The following is a 12,475-nucleotide window of genomic DNA, read 5'->3' on the forward strand; positions in this document are numbered from 1 at the left end:
CCTACGTTCACCACTGTGTAATGTCCCAACACGTTGCCTACAGTTCTTCAATAAATACTTAGTGAATAGTAAATAAACAAAATACCAAAGTAAGACTGTCCAAAGGCAACACAGAAAACACAGGATTGAGAAGAGGAGTAACATCACCATGATGGTAATATACATTCTTCCTGACTTCTTTCCTACTCATAAAAAGATTAACAACTATTCAAGAACAGGAAACCGCTAAGAGAATCCTAGGACACAGCATCACCTGTGGTAAGCATCCATTACCCAAGACCCAGATACCAAGACAGACTGCATTAGAAAGCTAGGTGAAATAGCTACACATTGAGGACATTGTCTCTCCCCCCAGACAGCACAGCGACATGAAGAGAGGATCCCCCTAAGCCCTCAGTTGTTTTTTTTTTTTTTCAGTGTGAAAAAAGAGAACACGGGAAACAATCAGTCTTTCCCCCAGCACCGTGGATCATTTTCTGGGATTCCTTACTCTGCTCTCATACCGCAAAATTGCAGGAAAATCTGTGGGCCTCAACCACTGGGAATCTGTGATAGAAAAGGGGGGCAATGCTGTGTACCAATGAGCACATGAATCTTGACAGAGCAAGTTTACACCTGCAGTGCCCAAGTAGTGATCTCAATCAGCGGTTTGCTCATCTCCAGAGCCAAGTCAGATCATAAAAATACAGGTAAATATTACACCACCAGGATCCAAGATGGCCTCCACAGACACACCAAATCAGTACCTATTTAAAGATCAATTCCTTCCTTGAAGAAGTACTGAGGACTGACTGAACAGCTTCTGCATAACAAAAGATAGAACACAGAGAATACAACAGAGACAGAGGTATGGAAACAAAGGAACCCCCCACCCCTAAAACTGCAAACCACAGTGGAGAGGGATAGTACTGAAGGGTTATGAGCAGATTTGTCTACCCCAGAGCACAGGGGGAAAAAAAGCTACAGTTTAAAGCGCAACTACAATATAAAAAATCCATCCCTGGCACTCTGCCAAATGGCAGGAGCACTGCTAGAACTCTCTCCAGTTTGAGGAGTCTATCGAGTACCATGGTTCACATCCCCCTGCCCACTTTGATAGCGTGGACAACAGGGTCTGGGTGCTATAGCTGGCCTACAACCTCAGTGAGCCCCAGGCACCTAGTCTACACTAGCCCCAGATGCCCTGGGGTACAGACAAAAACTGCAGTTTGAAAGAACAAGTAGAATATAAGGGAACTAGCCCTAGAACCCTGCAATACATCAGAAGAGTGGATGCAATTCTTTCTGGTTTGTAGGGGCTGGTGAGAACCATGGTTGACATTTCCTCTCCACCTTGATAGCATGGATGGGAACAGGCCTTGGGTGAGCTACCCATCCTAACTCTGTAAGCTCGGGACCCAAAGCCAACAACAGCCTCACTGGTCCCACCAAGGTGGCCCCAGTACAGCACAAACTAGCACATCTGTGATCAGTGGTTACTATAGCTCCAGACATTTTACCAAGGTGACACAGGCACAAACCACCCCAGAATTCATAGGTCTGTCCCACTTTGGTTCTAGACAGCTTGCTAGGGCACCCCTAGCTCACAGTGCTCTGGGACCTCCTCACTCATATCCACTTGTCCTTCCAGGTTATACTCTGTACAGGGTGCCCTGAGGATCCTTGGCATGTGTCTGCTTTGGTTCCAGCCACCCTACCAGGGCACCTCGTGTGTGGAGTAACCTGGAACCCCTGGATTGCACCCCACCTTGGCTCCAGCTATCTCACCAGGATGCCTCTTATGCTGAAATACCGTGGCTTGTACCCCTATCAGCTTTTAGCTATTCTTCCAGGGCACACTCTGAGCATATGTCCCTGGGAGTGCCCCATCCAGTACCCACTTAAGCTTTAGCTATCTTTCCAGGGTATCCCCTATATTGAGTGCCCTGGAATCCCCAGGCACATGCCCCACCTTGGCTCCAGCTACCCCTGCTAAGGCACCCTGTGCATGGAGAGCTCCAGAACTGCCGTAGACCACAAGGACTTCGCCTTTAGTAAGACCACCAGGGCTAAACCAGCACAGAGATCTCTGGGACCTACAGTCCATTCCAGTTCCAGTTGCAGTAAGTCAAAGTCATCTGGCACACAGCCTACACAGGGGATAAACATACAGAAGACAGACCCTTCAAATTTAAGAGTAGCAGCTGTTCCACCTAATTCATAGAAACAAATACAGAAAGTCAAGCAAAATGAGGAGATGGAGGAATACGCTGCAAATGAAAGAACAAGACAAAACCTCAGAAAAAGAACTAGAGGAAATGGAGATAAGCAATATGCTTGATAAAGAGTTTAAAGTATTGACCATAGGGGCGCCTCAGCTGGTTAAGCATCCGACTTCAGCTCAGGTCATGATCCAATGGCTTGTGAGTTTGAGCCTTGCATTGGGCTCTGTGCTGACAGCTCAGAGCCTGGAGCCTGCTTCGGATTCTGTGTCTCCCTCTCTCTCTGCCCCTCCCCTGTCCATACTCTGTCTCTCTCTCCTTCAAAAATAAATAAACAGTAAAAAATTTAAGAAATAAAGTAATGATCATAAAGATGCTCACCAGACTGGACAGAAGAGTGAAAAAACTCAGTGAGAACTTCAACAAAGAGATAGAAAACAAAAAAAATAACTAGTCAGAAGAATACAGTAAATGGAATGAAAAATACACTGGAGAATCAAGTGTATTCAGAAGAACGGATCAACAATCTAAAACGTCGGGTAATGGAAAGCACCCAAGCTCAAGAGCAAGAGAAAAAGGATTAAAAATGAGGATAGTTTAAAATGAGGATCTTGGACAAGATCAAGTGAACAAAAATTTGCACTATAGGGACCTCAAAATAAGAAGAGAGAGAGAGAAAGAAAGGCAGAAAAATTATATGAAGAAATAAAAGTTGAAACCCTCATAATGTGGGAAAGGAAATAGACACTCATATTCAGGAAACAAAGTTCCCAACAAGCTGGAGCCAGTGAGGTCCATATCACTGCAAATGTCAAAGGTTAAAGATAAAGAAATAATTTTTAAAGCAGCAAGAGACAATCAAAAAGTTACATATAAGAGAAACTCCCTAAGACTATCAGATCGTTTAGCAGAAATTTTGCAGGGCAGAAGGGAGTGGCATGATATATTCAAAGTGCTGAAAAGGAAAAACAAAAAAAAACAGCCAAGAATATTCTTTCCAGAAATTTTATCACTCAGAATTGAAGGAGAGAGAGAAAAGGTTTTCCAGACAAACAAGAGCTAAAGGAGTTCATCATCCCTAAGTTGGTCTTATAATAAATGTTAAAGGGACTTCTTATGGTAAAACAGAAAAGGCCATAAATAGAAATAAGAATATTATAAATAAAAAGATGTAGAATATGAAAAAATATACCTAAAATATGCAGAGGAAGTGAAAAGGAACTTCTTTTAGAATGTGTTTAAATGTAAGTGATCATCCACTTAATATAGACTGTTATATATTTAGGATGTTATATATGCACCTCATGGTAACCACGAACATGAAACCTCTAATAGATACATTAAAAATAAAGAGCAAGAAAGCCAAATAGAGAGAATCATCAATAAAAAGGAAAGAGAGCAAGAGAAGAAAGTAACAGAGAAGAAATTTTTATTTATTTTTATTTCTTTAATGTTTGTTTATTTTTAGAGAAAGAATAAGCAGGAGAGGGGCAGAGAGAGAGGGAGGTAGAGAAAAGCCCAAGAAGGCTCCATGCTGTCAGCACAGAATCTGATTCAGTGCTTGATCTCATAAACTATGAGATCATGACCTGAGCTGAGTTCAAGAGTCAGCTGCTTAACTAACTGATCCACCCAAGGTGTCCGCAGAGAAGAAATTTTTAAAAAACAACCAGAAAACAACTAACAAACTGACAATAAGTCTATACCTATCAATAATTGCTCTACATGCAAATGTCCTAAATGTTCCAATCAAAAGTAATACAGTGGTAGGATGGATAAAAAACAAGACCCATCCATATGCTGCCTATAAAAGGTTCATGTCAAACCTAAAAACACATACATACTAAAAGTGAAAGGATGGAAAAGATATTCCATGCAAATAAACTTGAAAACAAAAAGCCAGGGTAGAAATACATATATATGACAAAATAGACCTTAATAAAAGACAAAGAAAGTCATTACATAATGATAAAAGGATCAAATCAACAAGAAAGTATCACTACTGTAAACATATATGCAGCCAACATTTGAACACCTAAATACATTAAGCAAATATTAACAGACAAAAAGGGAATGATTGACAATAATACAATAATAGTAGAGGACATTAACACCCCATTTATATCAATGGATAGATCATCCAGACAGAAAATCAGTAAGGAAACAGTGTCTTTGAATGATACTTTAGATTAGATGGACTTAATAGATTATACATACATATAAACATTCTAGCCAAAAAACAAAACAAAACAAAACAATAGAATACACATTCCTTACAAGTGCACATGGAACATTCTCCAAGATAGATCATATGTTAGGCCACAAAACCAGTCTCAATAAATTTATGAAGACTGAATCATACTATGCATCTTTTCTGACTACAACCATATGAAACTATAAAACAATTATAAAAAAAAAAACCTAGAAAAAAAACTCCACAAATACATGAAGACTAAACAACAGGCTACTAAGCAACCAACAGGCCAATAAAGAAATCAAAGAGGAAATAAAAAGCACATGTAGGAAATGAAAATAAAACAGAAGTGTGTAAAAGCTTTGGGATGCAGCAAAAACATTTCTAGGAGGGAAATTTATAGCTATCTAGGGCTAGCTACCTCAAGAAACAAGAAAGCCTCAAATACAATTTGACCTTATACCTAAAGGAACTAGAAAAAAAGACAAATAAAGCTTATGGTTACTGGAATAAAGAAAACAAAGATCAGAGCAGAAATAAATGAGAGGTGTTTTTTTGTTTTGTTTTGTTTTTAAGAAACAATATGATGAAATCAACAGCTCATTCTTTGAATAGATAAAGTTGATAAACTTTTATCCAGAGTCATCAAAAAAAGAGGACCCAAATAAATGAAATGAGGAACAAAACAAAGTAACAAACAACACCAAAGAAATACAAAGAATTATAAGAAACTACTATGAAAAATTATATGCCAACAAATTGGACAACCTAGAAGAAATGGATAAATTTCTAGAAACATACAATCTTCTACACCTGATCAGGAACAAATAAAAAAACTCAAGAGACAAATTACTAGTAATGAAACTGAATTAGTAATAAAATTTTTCTTTTTTTTTTTTTTTAATTTTTTTTTCCCAACGTTTATTTATTTTTGGGACAGAGAGAGAGACAGAGCATGAACGGGGGAGGGGCAGAGAGAGAGGGAGACACAGAATCAGAAACAGGCTCCAGGCTCTGAGCCATCAGCCCAGAGCCCGACGCGGGGCTCGAACTCCCGGGCCGCAAGATCGTGACCTGGCTGAAATCGGACGCTTAACCGACTGCGCCACCCAGGCGCCCCATAATAAAATTTTTCAAAACTCCCAAAAAAACAAAAGTCAAGGATCAGATGAGTTCTTCATGGGTAAATGTTACCAAACATTTAAAGAAGAGCTAATGACTACTCTCCTCAAACTATTCCAAAAAAATAGAAGGAGAGGAAAGCTTCCAAACTGAATTTACAAGGTCAGCATTACCCTGATACCAAAATCAGACAACACCACTACAAAAAAAGAAAACTATAGGCCAATAAACCTGATGAACAGACACAGAAATTCTCAACAGAATATTAGCAAACTGCATTCAACACTGCATTAAAAGGATCATTCACACAATCAAGAGGGATTTAATCCAGGGATGCAAGGATGGTTCAATATTAGGAAATAAATTAACATGATATATGACATTAACAAAATGAAGGATAAAAATCATATGATCATCTCAATAGATGCAGAAAAAGCATTTGACAAAATTAAACATCAGTTCATGATAAACTCTAAACAAAGTAGATTGAAAAGGACATTCCTCAACATAATAAAGGTCATATATGGAAAACCTATATAACTAACATCATACCCAATGGTGAAAACTGAGAGGTTTTCTTCTAAGATCAAGAACAAGACAAGAATGTCCACTCTTACCACTTTTATTCAACACAGTACTGGAAGTCCTAGATATAGGAGAGATAAGAAATAAAATGCATTCTTATCAATAAAGAATAAATTTAACTGTAACTATTTGCAGAAGACGTGATACTATAAATAGAACATAACAAAGGCTCCCCCCCAAAAAAAACCTTTTAGAAGTTCTAAGTAGATTAAGTATGGTTGTAACATACAAAATTAATATACAGAAATCAGTTAGATTTCTATACACCTATAACAAAGTGACAGAAAGAAAACCTAAATTAACAATTGCATTTACAAAAGTGCCAAGAAGAATAAAGTATTTAGGAATAAACTTAATCAAGGAGGTGAAAAGATCTATACTCTCAAAACTATAAAACATTGATGAAAGAAATTGAAGATGATAGAAACAAATAAAAAGATAGTCTAAGCTCACAGATTGGGAAAATACTGTTATGTGGTCAACTAATCTATGTGTTCAACTAATCTATGACAAATTAGGCAAGAATATACAATGGGGAAATGACAATCTCTTCAATAAATGGTGCTGGGATAACTGGTCGGCTACATATAAAAGAATGAAACTAGACCACTTTCTTATACCACCCACAAAAATAAACTCATTGATTAAAGACATAAATGCGAGATGTGAAATCATAAAATTCAGAAAGAAAACAGAGAGTAATTTCTTTGACACTGGCCATAGAAATATTTTTTCTAGATATGTCTGGTCAGGCTAGGGAAACAAAAGCAAAAATAAACTATTGGGACTACATTAAAATAAAAAGTTTTTGCACAGTGAAAAAAGTCATCAGTGAAACAACAAATCAACCTACTGATTGGGCGAATATATTTGCAAATGATATAGTGGATAAGGTATTAACATCCAAAACATATAAAGAAATCATACAACTCCACACCAAATTAATAACAATGCAATTAAAATTGAACAGAGGACCAGAATACACATTTTTCCAAAGAAGACATATAGAGAGCCAACAGACACATGACAAGATGCTCAACATCACTCACCATCATGGAAATTCAAATAAAACCACAATGTATGACCATACACCTGTCAAAATATCTAGAATTAAAAAGACAAGAAATAACAAATGTTGGCAAGGATGTGGAGAAAAAGGAACCCTTGTACACTACTGGTAGGAATGTAAATTAGTGCAGCCACTGTGGAATATAATATGAGGTTCTTCAAAAAATTAAAAATAGAAATATCATATGATCCAGAAATTCCACTACTGGGGATTTACCCTAAGAATGTAAAAACACTCAATTTAAAACAATATATGCATTCTATGTTTATTTCAGGATTATTTACAATAGCTGAGATATGGAAGCAATCCATTGATTGATGAGCCATAAAGATGATGTGGTAAATATACACAACGGGATACTAATCAACTATAAAAAAGGATGAGATATTGTCATTTGTAACAACATGGATGGAGATAGATGTAATAATGCTAAGTGAAATAAGTCAGATAAAGACAAACCAATAACATATTTCACTTGTATGTGGAATCAAAAAAACAAAACAAAACAAACAAACATATACTTTTAAATATGGAGAACAAACTGACAGTTACCAGAGAGGGGGTGTGGCTTGGAGAATTGGCAAAATGGGTGAGGGTGAGTAGGAGATAGAGGCTTCTAGCTTTGGAACCAATGCATCATTAAATTAACAGTTACAGCATAGGAAACATAGTCAATGTTATTGTAATAGCATCGTATGGTGACAGGAGCTATACCTATGGTGAACATAGCATAATGTATACACTTGTTGAGACACTATGGTGTATACATGAAATCAATGTAACATTGTGAATCAAGTATACTTCAGTAAGAAGGAAGGGAGGAAGGGAGGGAAATGAAGGAAGGGAGGGAAAGGGAGGGAAAGGGAGGGAAAGGGAGGGAAAGGGAGGGAAAGGGAGGGAAAGGGAGGGAAAGGGAGGGAAAGGGAGGGACGGAAGGAAACTTTTCAGGCCAGGAGAGAATGGGATGATATATCCAAATATTGATTACTGGATCCTAACCACTAGACCACCAGGGAGTATCAAAATATTGAAAGGAAACAACTGTCAACAAAGAATTCTATATCAATCCAGTGAAGCTGTCCTTCAGAAGCAAAGGAGGGGTAAAGATTTCCCAAAGAAGCAAAAGCTGAGGGAGTTCATTCCTACCAGACCTGCTTTTCAAGAAATATTCAAGAGTATTATTTGAGTGAAAATAAAAGACGCTAATTAACATCATAAAAACATAAGGTAGCATAGGTCTCACTGGCTACGGTAATCACACGTAGTCACAGTTAGATTCTGCAATTATGGTAATAGTGGTGCATAACTCACTTAAAAATAGTTTAAAAGTTAAAACAAATGAGTGTAGAAAAAATAACCATAAATAAAATAATCTGTTGATAGTGACACAATATTATAAAAACATATAAATTCTAATAGTGATAGCCTAAAATATGATGGTGAGAAGAAGTAAAAGTGTAAAGTTCATAAATTCTACCGAAGTTTTCAGTTTAAGATAGAGTATTATCAGTTTAAGATATTGTATATAAGCCTCATGGCAACCACTCATGAAAATTGTGTGATAATTACATAAAAGAACATGATAACGGAATCAAAAATATTGATTACAAAAGACATCAAAACACATAAAAAAAGACAGCAGGATAAAAGATAAGCAACAAGAGGTCTATAAAACAAACAGAAAACAATGAGCAACATGCGAATAGGAATTTCTTATATATCAACAATTACTTTAAAATTTCCAGTTAACAGTCCATAGAATGGCTGAATGGATAAAAAACAAGATTCAATAATATTGTGCCTATAAAATATACACTTTAGTCTTAAAGACCCACATAGAGAGTGAAGCGATGGAAAAGACATTTCAATCAAATAGCAATAAACAAAACATAAGCAGGGCTAGCTATTAGACAAAATAGGCTTTAAACTAAAAAGGGAACAAAAGAGACAAGTAAACCTATCATATAATGATGAAGAGGTCAATACATCAAGAAGATATAACTGTAAATATTTATGCACCCAACATTGGAGCACTTAAATATATAAAGCAAAAACTAACAGACAAAAAGATAAACAGTAATACAACAGGAGTTAGAGGGCTTAATAATCCACTCTTAATTGTTAGATCATCCAGAAAGAATCAATAAGGAAACAGTGGATTGGAACAACACAATAGATAAAATAGACCTAATAATTACAAATATAGAACATTCTGCCCAACAGAATACACATTTTTCTTAAGTGCACATGGAACATTTTCTATGATAGACTAGTATTAAGCCATGAAACAAGTCTTAGCAAATTCAAGAAGTTTGAAATCATAGCAAATATCTTTTCTGATACAATCACACAAATCTCAAAGTAAATAACAAGAGGAAAAATAGAAAATTCACAAACACATGGAAATTAAACAATGCTCTTCTGAACAACCAATGGATCAAATAAAATGAAAATAAAGTTTCTTGAAACAAATAAAAATGTAAACACAAAAGGCCAGAATTTGTGGGATGCAGCAAAAAAATGTTACTAAAAATAAAGTTGATAGCAATGGATATCTACATTAAGAAACAAGAAAGATCCCAAATAAACACCCTAACTTTATGGCTTATGCAACTAGAAGAACAAACTGAGCACAAACTTAGAAGAAGAAAGGAAATAATAAAGAACAGAGCAGAAAGAAATGAAATTGAGAACAAAAAACAATTGAAAAAGATTAGTCAATCTAAGAGTTTGATGTTTGAAATCATAAATAAAATGGACAAATGCTTAGACAAACCTAGAGAAAGTACCCAAAGAATTAAATTAGAAATGAAGCACACAACTGACATCACAGAAATACAGAAGATCAGAAGAGACTACAATGAACCATTACATGTCAATGAATTGGATAACCTGGAAGAAATACATAAATTCCTAGGAATATACAACTTTCCAAGACTGAACAGGAAGAAAGGAAATTCAAGTAGACCAATTACCAATAAGGAGATTGAGTCAGTAATCAAAAATCTCCCAATGAAGTGCCACCTGGGTGGCTCAGACAGCTAAGCGTCAGACTTCGGCTCAGGTCATGATCTCACACTCCGTGAGTTCGAGCCCCCATCGGGCTTTGTGCTGATAGCTCAGATCCTGGAGCCTACTTCAGATTCTGTGTCTCCCTCTCTCTCTGACCCTCCTCCACTCATGCTCTGTCTCTCTATGTCTCAAAAATAAATAAATGTTAAAAAATTTAAAAAAAATCTCCCAATGAAGAAAAGCACAGTACCACATGGCTTCACTTATGAATTTTACCAAACATTTAAAGAAATAACACCAATCTGTCTCAAATCGCACCTCCCTTAAAAAATCAAAGAGGATGAAATACTTCCAAACTCAGTTTATGAGGCCAGCATTATTTTGATACTCAAACCAGAAAAAGACACCACTAAAAAAGAAATCTACAGGCCAATACCACTGAAGCACAAAAATTTAAAAATTCTCAATAAGGGGTACCTGGATGGCTCAGTTGTTTAAGTGTCCGACGTCGGCTCAGGTCATGATCTTGCAGCTCATGAGTTTGAGCCCTGCTTCAGGCTCTGTGCTGACAGCTCAGAGCTGGGAGCCTGTTTCAGATTCTGTTTCCCTCTCTGTCCCTCTCCCATTCGCACTCTGTCTCTCTTTCTCTCAAAAATAAATAAACATTTAAAAAAATTAGATAAATAAAAAATAAAAATTTTCAATAAAATACAAGCAGTTAGAATTCACCAGTACATTAAAAAACAAAATCATTCACCATGATCAAGTGGGAGTTATTCCAGGGATGCAAGGATAGTTCAATATATGCAAATCAAACAATGATATATCACACTAATAGAAGAATCATATAATCATCTCAATAGATGCAGAAAAAAGCATTTGACAAAATTCACCATTAATTCATGAGAAAAATGCTGAACAAATTAGGCATAGAAGGAATGTATCTCAACATAATAATGGTCTATATATGATAAGTCACAGATAATATCATACTCAATGGTGAAAGGTTGAAATCTTTTTCCCTCGGATCAGGAACAAAACCAGAGCATCCACACTCACTACTCCTATTCACTATAGTATTAAAATCCTAGCTAGAGCCATCAGGCAAGGAAAAAAAGGTATCAAAATTGGAAAGAAAGAAGTAAAATTAACTCTATTTTGCAGACAACATAACTTTATATGTGTAAAATCGTAAAGACTCAACCAAAACACTGTTAGATTTAATCAATAAATTCAGTAAAGTTGCAAGGTACACAATTAACATACAAAAGTTAATAGTATTTCTATACATTAACAATAAATTTTCTGGAAAAGAAATTAATCCCATTTGTAATAGCATCAAAAACAGTAAAATACTTCAAACAAATTTAACTAAGGAAGTGAAATATTTCTATCTCCAAAATTATAAAACATCTATGAAAGATATGGTAGAACACAAAGGTACCACGTGTTCATAGATTGGAGGAATATTGTTAAAATGTCAATACTACCAAATGTCATCTGTGTACTCAGTGTAATCCCTAACAAGACTCCAATGTCATTTTTTACAGAGGGAGAAAAAAAAACATTCCTACAATTTTATGGAACCACAAAATACCCTAGTCAAAGAAATGCTAAGAAAGAACAAAGCAGGAAGCATCACATATCTTGATCATATCTTGATTTCAAATTATACTATAAAGCTAGGATTATCAAAACTTTATGGTACTGGCATAAAAACAGACAAACTGATGGAACAGAATTGAGAGCCCAGAAATAAACCTAAGCATATTCAACTAATACATGACAAGGTAGCCAATATACCCAATGGAGAAAAACCTCCATTTCCATAAATGGTGCTTAGATAATTAGATATTCACTTAAAGAAGAATATATGTACGAATAAGAATGGAATGTAAAAGAATTGATATGGGTATTGGTAATGACTTTTTTGACATATTACTCAAAACACAAGAAACAAAATTTAAAAAAAAATAACAAGTGGGACTATATCAAACTAAAATCTGCACAGCAACTGAGTGTTATATGTAAGTTATGAATCACAACATTCTACTCCTGAAACCAATATTACACTATATGTTAACTAACTAGAAAGTAAATAAAAATTTGAAAAAAAATCTGCATAGCAAAAAAAATTATCAACAAAGTGAAAAGACAAGTTACAGAGTGTAAAAAAAAAATATTTGCAAACCAATTATCTGACAAGGGGTTAATATCCAAAAGAACTCAATAGCAAAAAGAAAAGAAACACAACTTAAAAATGGTTAAAGGACCTGATTAGACATTTCTTCA

Source organism: Prionailurus bengalensis, chromosome C2, assembly GCF_016509475.1.
Source record: "Prionailurus bengalensis isolate Pbe53 chromosome C2, Fcat_Pben_1.1_paternal_pri, whole genome shotgun sequence".
In the NCBI taxonomy this organism is placed as follows: Eukaryota; Metazoa; Chordata; class Mammalia; order Carnivora; family Felidae; genus Prionailurus; species Prionailurus bengalensis.